Source organism: Delphinus delphis, chromosome 12, assembly GCF_949987515.2.
Source record: "Delphinus delphis chromosome 12, mDelDel1.2, whole genome shotgun sequence".
Lineage (NCBI taxonomy): Eukaryota > Metazoa > Chordata > Mammalia > Artiodactyla > Delphinidae > Delphinus > Delphinus delphis.
The window spans coordinates 39,728,140-39,743,214 of record NC_082694.2 but is presented as its reverse complement, the minus strand read 5'-3'; the positions used below and the strand labels follow the sequence as shown (position 1 = coordinate 39,743,214).

Sequence of the window (15,075 nt, the reverse complement as noted above, 5' to 3'; positions counted from 1 at the left end):
GAGACCAGTTCAAAGGCTATTGCTGCGATCCAGGCAAGAAATGGAGCAAGGCTGAACTCGCAATCATGGCAATGGAACTTAAAGGTAACCCATGGGTTCAACAGAATAAACAGCCAAGGTCCATGCCAAAATAGTAGATAGATAGATAGGTAGGAGAGAGGGGCCATCTGTTTCTTACAGCAGAATTCTGATTACTAAATGTGGAAGAAATAAAAGAAATAGAAAATCACCATTAAGCAAATACACTGTAGTAACTAGGACAGGCAAGAACCATTTATGGATGCTAAACCTAGTGGGCAAAAGTACGATGGGAAGGGGAGAGCTTGCTAGTAATGAAAAGGTGGTTCTCCATCAATGCTGGGCAGTGCAACATGGCTGCACTTGACCATCTGCAGCCAATGGCATCACGCACGAAAGTCAGAGATGCTGGGGCCTTGGCAGAGCAACTCAACCAGCCCCCAGCCCTGCCTTCCAGGAGCTGCCAGTCCGCCCAACACAAACAATGCTGACTCCAGCCAGCCTCTGAATACAGTGGAGCCAAGCACATCAGCTGTCTCTCTAACCAACTAGCAATAAACATGCAGAGTCCCTTCTCCCCCTGAGCAAATAAGGCAGGTGTTCTGTGGCGTGGGTTTGAGTGTGACCTCTGCAGCCAGGCTGCCTAGGTTCCAGTTCCAATTTACTACTTACCAATGCAGACTCTTCTTTCTGGGCCTCAGTTTTCTCATCTAGAAAATGGTGATACTGGTACCCATCTTGAAGGGTTAATCCACATAAAGAGCTTATCACAGCGAATGGTCTGTAGTCAGCACTTGGGAATATCAGCAGTTACCACATGTGCCCTCTCTCATCAAGATGTCCAGCTGGGAGCCTCTGCTCAGTGGCGGTGTCTGAGGACGGCAGCAGCTATTTGGTCTTTATCCTCACACACACCTTGACCTCTGAATTAAAGCGCTCAGGGAGGCACTTCTACTGCCACCCCCAAATTTGGTATAAACTTGGAAAGTGCTGATAAATCTATTTTTATTTATTTCTAATTTATACCCTGCAAGCTTTCAGAAAGAAAGTAAAGCAGCACAGATAAATCTTCGTCACCTCCAGTGACAGGAACCAGGGAACTCTCTTCTTTCACACCTGCCATGAAGGTCAGCCCACCCCATCCCTTCCAGGGAGCTGCTGAGGGTGGTGGTGCCTCTGCAGAGCACCAGAGACACGGCACCCCCTCCCCACCAGACCATTTCCCTTCTGCCCTGCGTGCCTGCTGCTCCCACATCTCCTGTGGCCACACCAGGAGGTCCACGCTGGCCTCTACTGTCCCCGAGGGAATTGTAGGAACAAAGGCATCAAGGGGCAAACTGCTCTCCCACAACCCCCAAACAAATAAAAATCAAGTATACAGATGAAGTCAAATCAATGGTAGCTTTGGAGAGAGGGTGTTTTTTAATCATAAAAGAGTAGCCTGGCAGTATCAAAAGAAGCGGGCAGGTGTCCTGGTAGCTGGGAAGTCAGGCCATCCCCACCGCACACCCTGCAGCTGCCCCCAGTGACACCTGCTCCCTGCAGCTCCACTCCCCAGGGGTGGTGCACCCAGAGCTGCACTTGCTTCTCTCCTCTGCCTACTCCAAGCTCCTCTACTTGAAGTCCCTCCTGACTGCCCACTCACTGGCCTTTGACCTCTCTGAACATCAGTGTCACCAATCATCTCTGCCTCCTCTTGAGCACCTGAACCCCTGCTGACCTTCCCCCTTTCTCACCAGCACCCCTCCCCCTGCCGATGCTGATCGACAGATCTGTAAGCTCCCTGAGGACAGGCTGATGGGGCTGCATGAAGGGCACACAGGAGGCAGGACACAAACTTGGGCTGACTGAAGACTGTGGAGACTTTGCTGGGGTTGACCTTGCAGTATTTTTACCAAATTACTCAAAGCTAAGCCGGCAGTTCTCAAGCTTTAAACTACATAAGAATCAAGTGGTAGGTGGAAGGTACGGATGGAAGGGGTGTGCTCTCGGCTAAAATATAGATTTTCATGCACCCCTCCAGAAATTCCATTTTAATGGGTCCAGGTTGGGGCCCAGGAATCTATTTTTAACAAGATGCATGGGATCTTGTGTCCTCCTTCAAGAAAAAGACCCAACCCTAGAAACTGGGCTAAATGGAAAAAGCCCTGGTGTGGGAGCCCAGCGTTGCTGGAGCAACACACCCTGGTTTTGATACCAGGTAGGTGATATTAGGCAGGGAAACAACCTATCTGGGCCTCAGACTTCTCATCAGTGAAATGGGCAGGTAGGATGAGGTTCCTGGAGCACTAATAGTACAAAAAGACAGCTAGCTTTCAGTGAGCAGCTATTATATGCCAGCTGCTCTCCTAAGTATTTTCCATGTATTTTTCCATTACTCGGAGAGAGGTGCAGTGAGGACACTGCAGAGTGGAGTGCTAAGTGACTTGTCCAGGGTCATGCTGTTGGTGGTGAGAGACGTGGGATTTAAACCCAGACGGTCAGGTCCCAGAGCCAGAGCTCATCACCACCATGCTCTGATCCCAGATAGGACTCCTGGTCCAACTTTACAGAGCAAGCAGGACACAGGGCAACTGGGTGGCTGCCATACTGGTTTGCCCATCCAGGGCTCCAGCCACACCCTGGGAGCTGCCCTTGGGTCACCCGCTAGGCCAGTTTAAAAGCAAGTTTTGGGACTTCCCTGGTGGTGCAGTGGTTAAGAATCCGCCTGCCAATGCAGGGGACACGGGTTCGAGCCCTGGTCCGGGAAGATCCCACATGCCGCGGAGCAACTAAGCCCATGCGTCACAAACTACTGAGCCCATGTGCCACAACTACTGAAGCCCACGCACCTAGAGCCCGTGCTCTGCAACAAGAGAAGCCACCGCGATGAGAAACCCACGCACCACAATGAAGAGTAGCCCCCCCGTCGCCGCAACTAGAGAAAGCCCAGGCGCAGCAATGAAGACCCAACACAGCCAAAAATAAATAACTTTTTCAAAAAATAAAAAAAATTTTTTAAAAGCAAGTCTCACTGCATGAGGTCAAAATCAGCCTCAACCCACAGGCAAGAGAGGTGCTCATTACTTAAAAACTGGGAAGGATTTCAAAAGCCAGAAGCAGAGTGTGCAGACATAAGGAATGCCAGGGCCTCCCCAACTTCAGAAGCTCCTCACAGGGGAGGACAGGACAGCAGGGGGCAGAGGGGAGGCTGAGAAAATTCCCAGTAGGCCAGACCGACAAGCAAAGCTTGTCACCGCAACAGGCCACTGCAGGCTGCAGCCCACATCTCTCAAAGCACAGAAAGCACAGATTACACCTCGGGCCATGAAGCCCATAGTTAGAAGTTCCCTGGGGGATCCCAAGGGCACCTGCTGCCCCCACAGGAGCAGCAAGCTCAGGAGAGTACCTCAGGGTCAAGGTCACATTAGGGGTGAGGGGGGTCTGCCATGTGCAAACTGTACCTGGCAGAAACCTGAAAGGGAAGGGAGGTGAAAGGAGACCCGTGAGTCCTACTGCTCCAGGCCCCCTGGCTGGGGTTGCCCTCTGCTCACACCTTTTGTGAGGTCTACACATCTCGCTCCTCCTCCATCATTCACTGCCTTCCCAAACCCCAGTTAACTGTGAGATTCCAGCTGAAAAGACCCTCCTCCTAGCCACCCCGACCCCAGGTCCACGGCCCTTCCCCACTGAGCTTTGCACACTCTGCTTTTGGAACCCTCTCTTGCACTACGGGTTTGTGATAGGCATAGCTTGTCGCCTAGGAGTCTGCCCTTTACTAGTTATGAGATCTTGGAAAAGTCACTGAATTTCTCTAAGGTCCAATTTCCTCAGCCTTGTATTGGGGACAGTAATTTTATCAACCTCAATGGGTTGTCGTGAGAATCAAATGACATGTATGCAATGGCCTCAGCACATAAGTACTTAGTGAATGTTAAGGATTATTATTTATCTCTTTGAATGTATGTGTAGTGTAGCTTTTGGTCAGCTAGTACATAGTCCCATGAGAGCAGGTGTCTTCACATCTCCCGGCTGTAATAATAACGTCGTCTACTTTCTATTGAGGAGCTACTGTGTCCAGTCCTCTGCTAGGTTGGTGAATCCCTAAACTACCCTTTAGGAGGCTCCAGGCTGGAGGTCCTCACGCCCTGATACCCTGCACAAAAGCCATTTTTGTTCACATAACCCTCCTTGCAGCAAGCCTTGGGCAGTTTCTGTACTCCCCTCAGTCCCAGGTTTAGCAGATGCCCTGGAAAGCAAGAAGGAAAGAAAGGGTGGCTGTGGGGAGTTCCAGATCTCCTACAGGGTGCTTCAGGGGCAGAGAAGGGACACTGTGGGTGTGGGCGCCCATGTACATGCACAGGTGGCATGGCACACGGAAGAGCATTTACACTCTAGCTCGTTTCTTAGGTCTACCACGTAACTGGCAATGTGACCTTGGTCAAATTTCTAACTCTCTAATTCTTGGTTTCCTCATCTATCCAGGGGAATTAGAATTTCTCCACAGTGCTATTATTAGAATTGTTTCCAGCAAACACTTACGGACTACTTTTTCCAAACTAGGAAGCTACCAACTCTACCCTACCCCGTGAATCAAGGCCCTGAGGCCTTGTAGGACGGCTCTGAGGGACCCACATACCACAGAAGGAAAATAGCTACATGCCCATTATCAACACAGTCAAAAGTCAGCATGGAGATTCCTATAAGAACACAAACTCCAGTAATGGTTAAAAGAGCTATGAATTCCAATATGCACAAAATCAGTGCTTCTTCACACATCTTTGCCCTCAAGCGGCATTTTGTAATATGAATGGAAGCAAAGTCAGAGCAAAAGTCAAGGATGTGTTCAGAGGTGAATACTCAAAATGGCAGGCAAAACTGTGCTAACGACAGGGGCCATGCTGCACTCAGTCCAGAGGGCGAACTCATCCTGAGAAAATCACTCTCCCTCCACACACACTCCCCACCACCTTAACCTGAGAGAGTGAAAAGCAAAGAGTATTTACATTAAATTATTTAGAAATGCAAGAGCATCATGTGAATAAAACGAAAGGGGTCTTTGTTTAACAGTTCATTTGACAGCCAACAGTGGGCCCTGACTCTTCTTCCATAAAATGGGTATTGTAAGAGGGCCTATCTCATATAGTGGTTGAGAGGATTAATTGAGATAATCCAAGTAAAGAATTCAGTACAATATCTGGTACATAATAAGCTTCTGATAAATGTTAGCTGTCAATGCTGTTGTTTTTGTTGTTCCTGTTCTTAAATTGTTAAAATTAAAGAATCATGAATTAGGGAAATAGGTACCCTAATCAAATGGTTCAGTCTTTGGGTTGGAAATCTTATTCAAATATCTAAACGTCCACTTCTTCCCATAACTCTGTGGCTTAATGGGACACGACTTGCATGATTCAGGTACATCCAATAGAAAACCCTGCCCTGGTCTTCTGACATCCCAGGGCTCCCTGGGATGGACGAAAAGAAGAGAGCTCAAGTCAGATGCAACGACTGGGATTGAGGACTGGAAGAGGAGTGGCTGAAAAGAAAATGGAATTGGTCCAAAAGACACAAAAAAATAAAAGGGGAGTGTGAAGAGCTCTTTAAAAGCCCCACATGCCCTGGGAGAAACCTTCAAAGGAGAGAAGAATGAGCCACCCCTTCAGACTCTTTGAAGTGCTTACATGGAAGGTGGAATCCCTTGGTCCACTCCATCTTCAAATCCCACCAAGTTAAGGGCCCCCCCTCAACCACGCGCTTTACATGGTGCGTACCTGAAAAGCCAAGTGCTCAGGCATTGCAGGTAATTTCTCTCACCATTTAATAAAGAATGCCTGGGATATTCCGGCCGAGAAGTGTTTCTTAATTTCATGTGCAATCTGAAGGCATTATCCAAGGGTTATTTTTGTTTTGTTTTATTCAGAAGTGGGGTTGCTGGAGCATTCCTCTTGGACATGTTCAGATTTGAATTAATTAGAATTCCTGTACAGTTTTCTTCGGTTATAATTATAGCTTAATTTGATTGCTTAATAGCTCTGGTTTTCGTAATGTTTAGCACCTGTTGTAAATTGCACAAGATAAATCACCTTCTACCTTCCACCGTGTTTATGCCTAACTTTTGCCTTTTCCCTTTCAGCTGGTGGGCTCGCGATGACAGCCACGCGCTTTGCTCATCCCTGCCCTTTCTGCCAAAGAACTCTCTTTTGCAAGCCTATTTAACCAGAGAAGAAGTGACTTTTACTTAAATGCCTCCTTAAGACTGTTAGATTTTTTTAAGAGGAAAAAAAATGAGAAGAAAAAAAAAGAGTATTTCGGATGCTATAAACTCTGAAGACTGACCTCTGGTATTAAGTAGACTTCCACTTAAGGGTCACCTTTTTGATGCACTGGGTGTACGGGGTTTTTTTTCCCCCTCCTTTCCTTTCTAGGATTATTAGACAGCAGTGGAAGCCCTGCATCATTAATTGATTTCTCCCATGCATTGTGCTATGATACAATTTTTCAAGGCTGTGCATAATTGTGTTCTCTGTGCCAGCGTTCTGTGTTCTGTCCTTGTCATATTGTCATTGAAGGCTGTTTCCACCCTCTGTAATTGGAGATGTTCTACTTTTGGACAAAGGTGTGGGGGCAGCTCAGGGGAACAGCGCTGACATTTACTTCATCAATTTATTTTTATTGTTCCTACATTTATTGCAGCTATAACAGCCCTTTAATAGTTATATCTCCTCCCTGTAGGGTATTCTGGTATTTGAAATTTTTTTAACTCATTTGTTCTCATAGATAACAGTAAAGTGCATTTCAGGATAACCTTTAGGTTTCCATCTTTTCTCTTCTGTTGGCTCTGAGGCAGTCTTCGCTTTCAACTTTTACTGCACTGCCAGTCTAAAGGCCAGAGAGCCAAGTTAATTCTAGCACTGGAATAACCACAAATTAGTGGTCCTGAAAATTTCAGGGAGGTTAGTCCTAAACCAAGAGTGCAGCTATTACCGTAATTCAAAACTGGTCATCCTTTTAATGGGGTACGGGGGGCTAGAGGAAGGTGGGAAGGAAGGGGAGAAAATGAGGGGCAACGAGAGAGAATCCCAGCAAATACTAACCAGGCCTCCCATTACAATCCTAGTCAAATAAGGATTGTAATTAAATCTTTGTGACTGATGAAGCATCACACTGGACCAATTTTGAGTCTCTGCCCTTCAAGGCCAAAGACACGGGGTACAATTAAGAGGAAACTGCACTTGGATTTACTGTTCTTCTTGTGTACGGATACCATGACCCTCTATCCTAGTCCCACCTCCCTTAAAAAAGGTTATCTTCAGATAGTCTTGGAAATAAGTCCTTAACTGCAAACCTGGCTTATTTATTTACTTTTTAAATTTTTTTAAATTAATTTATTTATTTAGTTTTAGCTGTGTTGGGTCTTCATTTCTGCACGCGGGCTTTCTCCAGTTGCAGTGAGCGGGGGCCACTCTTCATCGCGGTGCGCAGGCCTCTCACTGTCGCGGCCTCTCTTGTTGAGGAGCACAGGCTCCAGACGCGCAGGCTCAGTAGTTGTGGCTCACAGGCCTGGTTGCTCCGCGGCATGTGGGATCTTCCCAGACCAGGGCTCGAACCCGTGTCCCCTGCTTTAGCAGGCAGATTCTCAACCACTGCGCCACCAGGGAAGCCCCGACTTTTTAAATTTTTTACCAGCATTTTTAAATTTTTTACCAGTATGAAAAATAAATACTGATTTTGTCCACTCTCCTTCCAACATCTCTGCATTTGAGAAAACATTTGTATAGGCAAGATGTATTTCTAGGCTTATTTGTAACACCATGACACTAAGCCAACGTACAATAGTTTGTGCTCCAATTGCCAGCTTTAAAACATTCATTTCCTCTGAACAGTATCTAGGCACATTTCAAATGGGAGTTCATTCTTATTTCTATCCCCCAGTTTCTCCTACAGAATCATTACCACACCTTCTCTTCCTAGCAGTATTATCAGAACCTACCAGAAATTACTGCCCTCATCTCAACCAGAGAGGGCCAAATGCCTTGTCCACTACCAAAATGCCAGATAATTAGCCAAAATAATTGCCTCCAGATTCCATACTGATTCTAGCACCAGGTGCCTTTCTCCCCTCACTACCAACGTGAATATCAACCTGGGTAACATCACTTCTCCTGCATCCCAGATGCCACCATTTATAATAAAGGAAGGTTGTTTCAAACCACATAAACTCTCAAGACCTCGATTATTGTAGGATCGATCTAGTAAATCCCTGATAAAAGCAAGGAGACACTGAATGATCAAGGTGGGTGCTCCTGGTCTTGGTCCCCAGCCCCAGGTTCCCTCACGATAGTAGATAAAGGGGGAGACCCCAGGCTTAGGACACCCTGTGGAAGCTTCTAGAGCCAGAGAAGCCTCTACTCCAGTGGTTCCTGCAGACAGGCTCTGCCAAATGGTACCCTTTGCCCCCAAATGTCCATTTGCCCCCGCCTCCACATCTTTCCGTTTTTCTTCTACCCCGTATCACTACTTCCACAGCAAAAGAACCCTTTTCAGAAGACTATCACCTACTGCCATGTTGGTACATCAATTAAAGCTTCAGAAAGGGAAAATACAAGATGAAAAAATAAATCAAGTGTACAAAACCAAGAGGGGAAAAAATATCACATCCTGGAATCAGAGCTTGGACAGGGAAACTATAAAAAGTGTACCGTTCCAGGCCTCTGCTTCACAACAGGGCTGTACAAAAACCACCCCAGAATGATGCTGCCAGGTTTCTGGTGAGGATAGGATGTTTGGAGGCTCGATTGGGATGTTTTTTTAATCACTACTATTCCAGTTGGACTTTATCGTTGGATAGTTATAGAGAGATACCACTAGCAGGGCATTAATCCAGATGAAATATTTTAATATTTCCCCATTATAGATCTGGCTCAAAATCCCAGGATTTGCATATTCAGGTTCCTGACTCCTTTCCTCATCTTTGAAGACTTACAAAGAAACATCATGATGGACAAATGCACCATAGCTTCATAGCTGGTGAACTTGGAGAATATACCCATTGCCCTGGCAGGACCAGAGGCAGTCAACATCCTGATTTCTCTGCCCAATGGCAAGAGGCATTCTGCATCTGAATCATGGGCACATTTAAGAGGCCCTAACCAGCTACAAGTTTCACTACCACAGGCAAGTTATTTTCAAGGATGCTAAAGCCTAGGTGAGATTAGAGTTGCCAGGATCTAAAGGACTAAATTTACTGAAAGTTCATTTCAGTCAATTCTGCTATTAAATGGTCACATGCATCTCTGTTAATCAAGTCAAGATGCTGGCCACAACTAATGTGAGGTAAGCTTGACAACAACGGCATTCTAACAACAAAGAAGACCTTCCATAAGGAAAAGGTGTCTCTGGACTCAGAGATGAGCCCTGAAGGTCAAGTGTGCCCAAGGTGGCCTCCTGAGTAGCAGACCAAAGACAGTGTGAAAGGGCATAGGGAATGCAAGGAGGGAGCTCTGCATCACTCCTTCACATCTGAAAATGTGACACCAGTACCAGGACAGGGCAAGGCCAGGCAGAGGGGAAGCCACCTAAAATGGAAATAAAAGGAGAAAGAGGCCACAAATGGGAGGCCTGATTATATTGTTCTCTACCCAGCTGTTGGGCAGCCCTTAGCAAGGGCATGCAGAAGAAAACGAAGGGTGGTGGGGACTGGTGAGGGATCTTCCATGCCAACCCTATCCTTCTTCAAATGGTATGCTAGGTAGAGCTGGAGTCTAGGATGGGTAATGAATAAAGTGACAGATGCCCAGAGCTAAGTTACTCTTATGCCCCAATTCATGGCACACATCACTGTTAGTCCATGCAAGTCCCCCTCATTTAATCTTTTCATTCTCCCTTCATTTTTCTTTCTCCAGCTCCACTCCCACCCATTGCAATAGGTACCTACTGTGTTTCAAACTTCATCTTGTATCCACAGATTCTGTGGAGTTGGTTCAGGAGTGATGCCATGTTCATTTGCCATTTGGTTTTTCAGATTGACCCTAAGGTTTGCTTTTTATTTTGTTTAGGCCTGCCCTAACAGAGAATATTACAGAGATCAAGACTTTACACCTGTTGATCAGACAGAGAAAATGAAGTGGTGGATCTCAAAGACTATTTTAAAGCACATATGCACAGCATGTATATATGGTTGTGCAGATTATTTCTGTGAACAGTGCCCTCTGGATATGCAGAATCAACAACCTCTGCAACTGGACATATTTTCTGAAATCCATCATTATTGATATTGCTATTGTTGTGTTGACCTCAATAAGGATATTTTTAATTAAAAAAATTTTTTTTTATCTTAAAGGTAGTACAAGTTTGTTATAAACAAAACTAGAAGACTGTAGAGGGCATAAAGTTAAAGCACCCCTCTTCCCTCACCAGCACCCCTCCAGTCCTATTCCCCCAGGTAAACACTGTTAACCCTTCCTTGGATGTATATCCTTCCAAAACTATTATACACATGCAAGAATATATTATATACAAACATTTTAATACAAATGACACAAGGCCATATATACTATTTTACTATTTTTTTCTTTCTCTTAACATAGTTTGGACATGTTTCTATAAAAATACAGAGAGAGACTTATTTCATTCTTTTTAGCAGCTGAACAGAATCTCTTTCTATCAAAGTACCATGATTTATTTAACCATTCTCCTACTGATGACAATTCAGGCTGTTTCCAATTTTTGCTATTCTAAGCAACACTTCACATTAAATGTTCACTTACGTATGCATGGAGACATATATATATACACACACAAGTGTATATATGATAAATTACTAGAAATGGCATGTCTATGTCAATAGGAATATACATTTTGAAATTTAAGAGATATTATCAAACTGCCTTTTTAAAAAATAATGCCTATTTACATGTCCACGAACACTGTTTGAGAGTATGTTACCTAACACCCTGGAAACATTAGGCATTATGAGACTCTTGCAATTATAGTACTTGAAACTACCTATGAGACTTTTTTAAAACTACAAAATAATCTCTCATATATTTATTGGCCACTAATATGCCTTTTTCTTTGAAATATCTATTCATGAGTTTTGCCTATCTTCCTATTGGTATATTTGTCTTTTTATTGATTTGGAAGAGCTCTTTGCATATTAAGGTAATATAGAAAGATTTTTCCCAATTAGTCTTTTATTGTTTATGGTATTTTGGCTATGTAGAATCAATTAGCCATGTTTTATTTCCTATTTTTATGATATTTCACCATGTGGAAGTTTCAGATTTTTCATTATCAAACTAGTCAGTTTTTTTTATAGCTCCCATGGTTTCATGTCTTACTGAGAAATGTCTGCTCTACTTGAATATCATTAAAAATTTCATTCCTTTTTTTGTGATTATACTTTTATGGTTTACTTTTTCTTTGTACATTTAGGAATCCAGGCTTATTTACTTTTCCAAATGATTTGCCATGAGTCTCAACACCATTTATTGAATAATAATATATCAATTACCTATTGCTTTGCAATGCCACCTTTATAATTTAATAAAGTCTCATACATTTCTGGCTGTATAGCTGGACTTTCTATTTTGTTCCATTGCTTTATCTTTTTCCTGAACTAGTACCATACTGTTTTATTACCATAGTTTTACAATATATTTTTGGTCTGGTAGAGTGTTTTGTTTTTTTTTTAAAACTGTAGTTCATAAAATGCACAAAACTGTCAGAACCTTATCCTAGATTAGAGATTTTTCCTTTCATGAAGGATATTTATACAAAGAGTGCAAGTTTATTTTTTAAGTGTATAATCCTACCAAAAAGAATATTTAATAAGAATTCACTCTATTACTAGGTGGGAGAATTGGCTGGATAAATGAATGAATGGATGGATGGATCAATCAATCAATCAATCAATAAATAAGGCAGGGACCTCAATCTGAAGAAATTATGTAGATAAGAAGGTACCAGAACACAAATATCAGGGCAGTTAAAACAAACCCCTGTGGGTTTGAGCAATAAGAGAGGGCTTCTCAGGGATGATGATGGATGGACATAAACACCACTCACAGAGCCCTCACGTTGTCACAAGTGGGAAGGTGCCTTTCCCCTAGAGATCTGCTCATGGGCTGTGTACTTCTTGCTATTAAAACTGACATTTATTGACTGCTTACTGTTTACAAGGCACTGCTCTAAGTGTGTTATAAGCACCAACTCATTCAAACTAACACCAACCCTATGAAATAAGTACATATTTTTATTAGGCCTTTTTTTTTTTGGCTACACTGTGAGGCTTCTGGGATTTTAGCTCCCCAATCAGGGATCAAACCTGGGCCCTCTGCAGTAGAAGAGCAGAGTCCTAACCACTGGACCACCAGGGAATTCCCTAGGCCTATTTTGCAGATGGACAAAACAAGTCACTTACCCAAAGTCACAGAGCTACTAAGTTGAGAATTTGAACACAGACTGTCTGGCTCCAGAATGTTCATCCTTAATCACATTTCACTGCCTCCAAAGCCAGAAAGAGGGCTTGATCCAACATACCCTCCCCTGCCTAAAGCACTCCCACAGATGATAAAACTATTAACGGGAACAGGCTGCCTCGCCAGTACAGCCTAGATGCCCCTGTGTTCAGGTTGCAGACACAGAAGCTCAATGGAGAGTCCAAACTTCCTGAAGGGATGGAGGCACCTGGAACGCTGGCCCCCTGGCCAGAGTTTGCAGTTCATTCCCATCAGCGCTTGCGCCTCCTCTCCCACAGAGGAGACTAACAGTTCGTGCTCCTGCACACTCTTTGGGCCTCCGGTGCAGTCTGGTCACCTGGGTGACCCCTGCCCACCTGGGACCACGGTGGCCTCTGTCTGACCTCGTCCCAGGCTGACAGCTGGCGTCGCACTCATCCAGACAGCCAGCGTTCCTGGCCGGCCGGAGCATTGTCTCCTGCCCTGCCTTACAAACGTGTGGGAGAGAGCAGGCCACTCCTGTTCAGCCGCGGCCTCAGAGGGGGGCCGGTCCCTGGAATTAAGGAGATGGGAGAAAACAAGATGCCAGCTGCAAGTATTTCTGACTTTAAGAGAGAAACAGGGCCGATGGCCTCCTGAAGTCCAGTGCCAGCAATTGTTGGAAACAAAAGGCCCTCTGGTAGGCAGGGTCAGGCTAGAGCACAAAGCTCCATTGTTAGGCTACACTAGTGGTTTCCCAACTTTTCTTTTTAAGCCATGGAACCGTTTGTAACCCCTCAGCCATGCCCTCAACGTCTGGAAGGGCTTTCAGGTAGAGCCCATTACCAGGAAGAAAACAATGGCACTGTGAACCCATCACAAGCAGATGTGGCATTGAGACAATGGTGCAAAATGTCGATTTTCTCATCTAGTCGCCTTTCATTCCTTAAAGAGGCTGTCTCAGATGAGCGTCTGGGAGTCCCTTCCCTCTGATCTCCCTCTTCTCACTGCCCCCATAAACTGAAAACTGGCAAGGTCTGGATGCCCTGCCACTCTGGAAGGGCAAAGCTGGGTCCTTACCCTGCCCATTGCAGTCTCTCAGATTCCTCACAGCCAAATAAACCCTCCTCTCCCTAATGCTGACAGCCTCTCAATAGCAGCGCTGCCACAGGATATGGTGCCAACAAACCTCTGCCTCTTATCCATCATTCTCTCCCCACTAGAGGGGAGGAAGAAAAGGAAAGAGACAAGAAATCCTGACCCAGCACCATCATTTTTTCAGAGAATACCAGACACAGAAAGTAGGTACTGTAATACTACTCTAATCCAAGCAGGGACAGGACTTCAGCCCTCTCAGCCTTTGAGCATAGGATAAAAGTGAAAAAGCTCATACACACAACATTTTGCATCCAATTTCAAGAGATGCATGAACCCTCCAGAAATTCAAGGATCTCAGGTTAAGAACCTCGGGCCCACTTCTTTTTGAGCTATCCTGTACCATTTTAGAGTCTATTTCAGAGACAGCTAGGTTCTCATCAAGCCTGTTTTCTCTTCTGGGCTCAGAGCTATACTACAGGCCCCAGTCCCCTTGCACATCCATGGGGATGTATAACCGATTCTTGCAAAGGGACATGAGCATAAATGATGTGTCCCTTCTTGTTGGAGGCAGTTAGGGGCAGGCACACCTTCCCCCCTCTCTCTCCTCCCTGCTCTGCCAGCTGGATGACTCCAGGGATGCTTTTTTTTAAAAAATAAATTTATTTATTTATATTTCTTTTTGGCTACGTTGGGTCTTCGTTGCTGCGTGCAGGCTTTCTCTAATTGTGGTGAGCGGGGGCTACTCTTCCTTGTGGCGTCCGGGTTTCTCATTGCGGTGGCTTCTCTTGTTGCAGAGCACGGGCTCTAGGCACGCGGGCTTCAGTAGTTGTGGCGCACAGGCTTAGTTGCTCCGCAGCATGTGGGATCTTCCCAGACCAGGGCTCGAACCTGTGTGCCCTGCATTGGCAGGTGGATTCTTACTTAACCCCTGCGCCACCAGGGAAGTCCCTCCAGGGATGCTTTGAAGCTGCACAATGAAGATGACTGAGCCTTTACATGGAAGGAGCTTGAAACCCTGAATGACAACATGGACCGGACAGACCACCTCCCCACAACCAATCTACACAGGGCTGTGACATGAGCTAAAAATAACGCTTTATTGTGGTCTGCCACGGAGAATTAGGGGTCATGCATTATAGTAGCTAGCATAATTACCCTAACACAGGCCTCCTTCATACAAATATCCAGTCCAAGCACTCCTTTTCCCTCTGCCCTCTGCCTAGAGGAGTGGTTCTAAGCCCTGGCTTAATATTAGGATCACCTAAGAACCTTGTTGAAAAGGGGAGAAGGGGTGAACCAGCAATAGAGCCTGGGCATCATAAACTTTTAAGTCTTGCAGTCGACTTTCACTCACTCACTAGGGTGAACCTGGTGGTGAGAGGAGGAGCTTTCCATTTCCTCAGAGGCATATTAGTAACTCACATGGGCCAACACTCCTTCTCCACTGCTGCTCCTCTAGGAAGTCAGAAGAGAGGTAAACCTGCCCATGCCTGTGTCTGCCTTGGCTGCCATTCTCAGGGAGACCATAGAAGCACAATGCACT

General features: G+C 45.2%; 1 non-coding gene across 1 annotated transcript; it reads right to left on the bottom strand.

The window, feature by feature from the left end:
- Positions 1-12,301: 12,301 nt before the first annotated feature.
- Positions 12,302-12,374, bottom strand: TRNAR-UCU (transfer RNA arginine (anticodon UCU)). The gene has a single exon. It is a non-coding gene; the product is annotated as a tRNA-Arg (tRNA).
- Between the last annotated feature and the right edge of the window lie 2,701 nt (positions 12,375-15,075).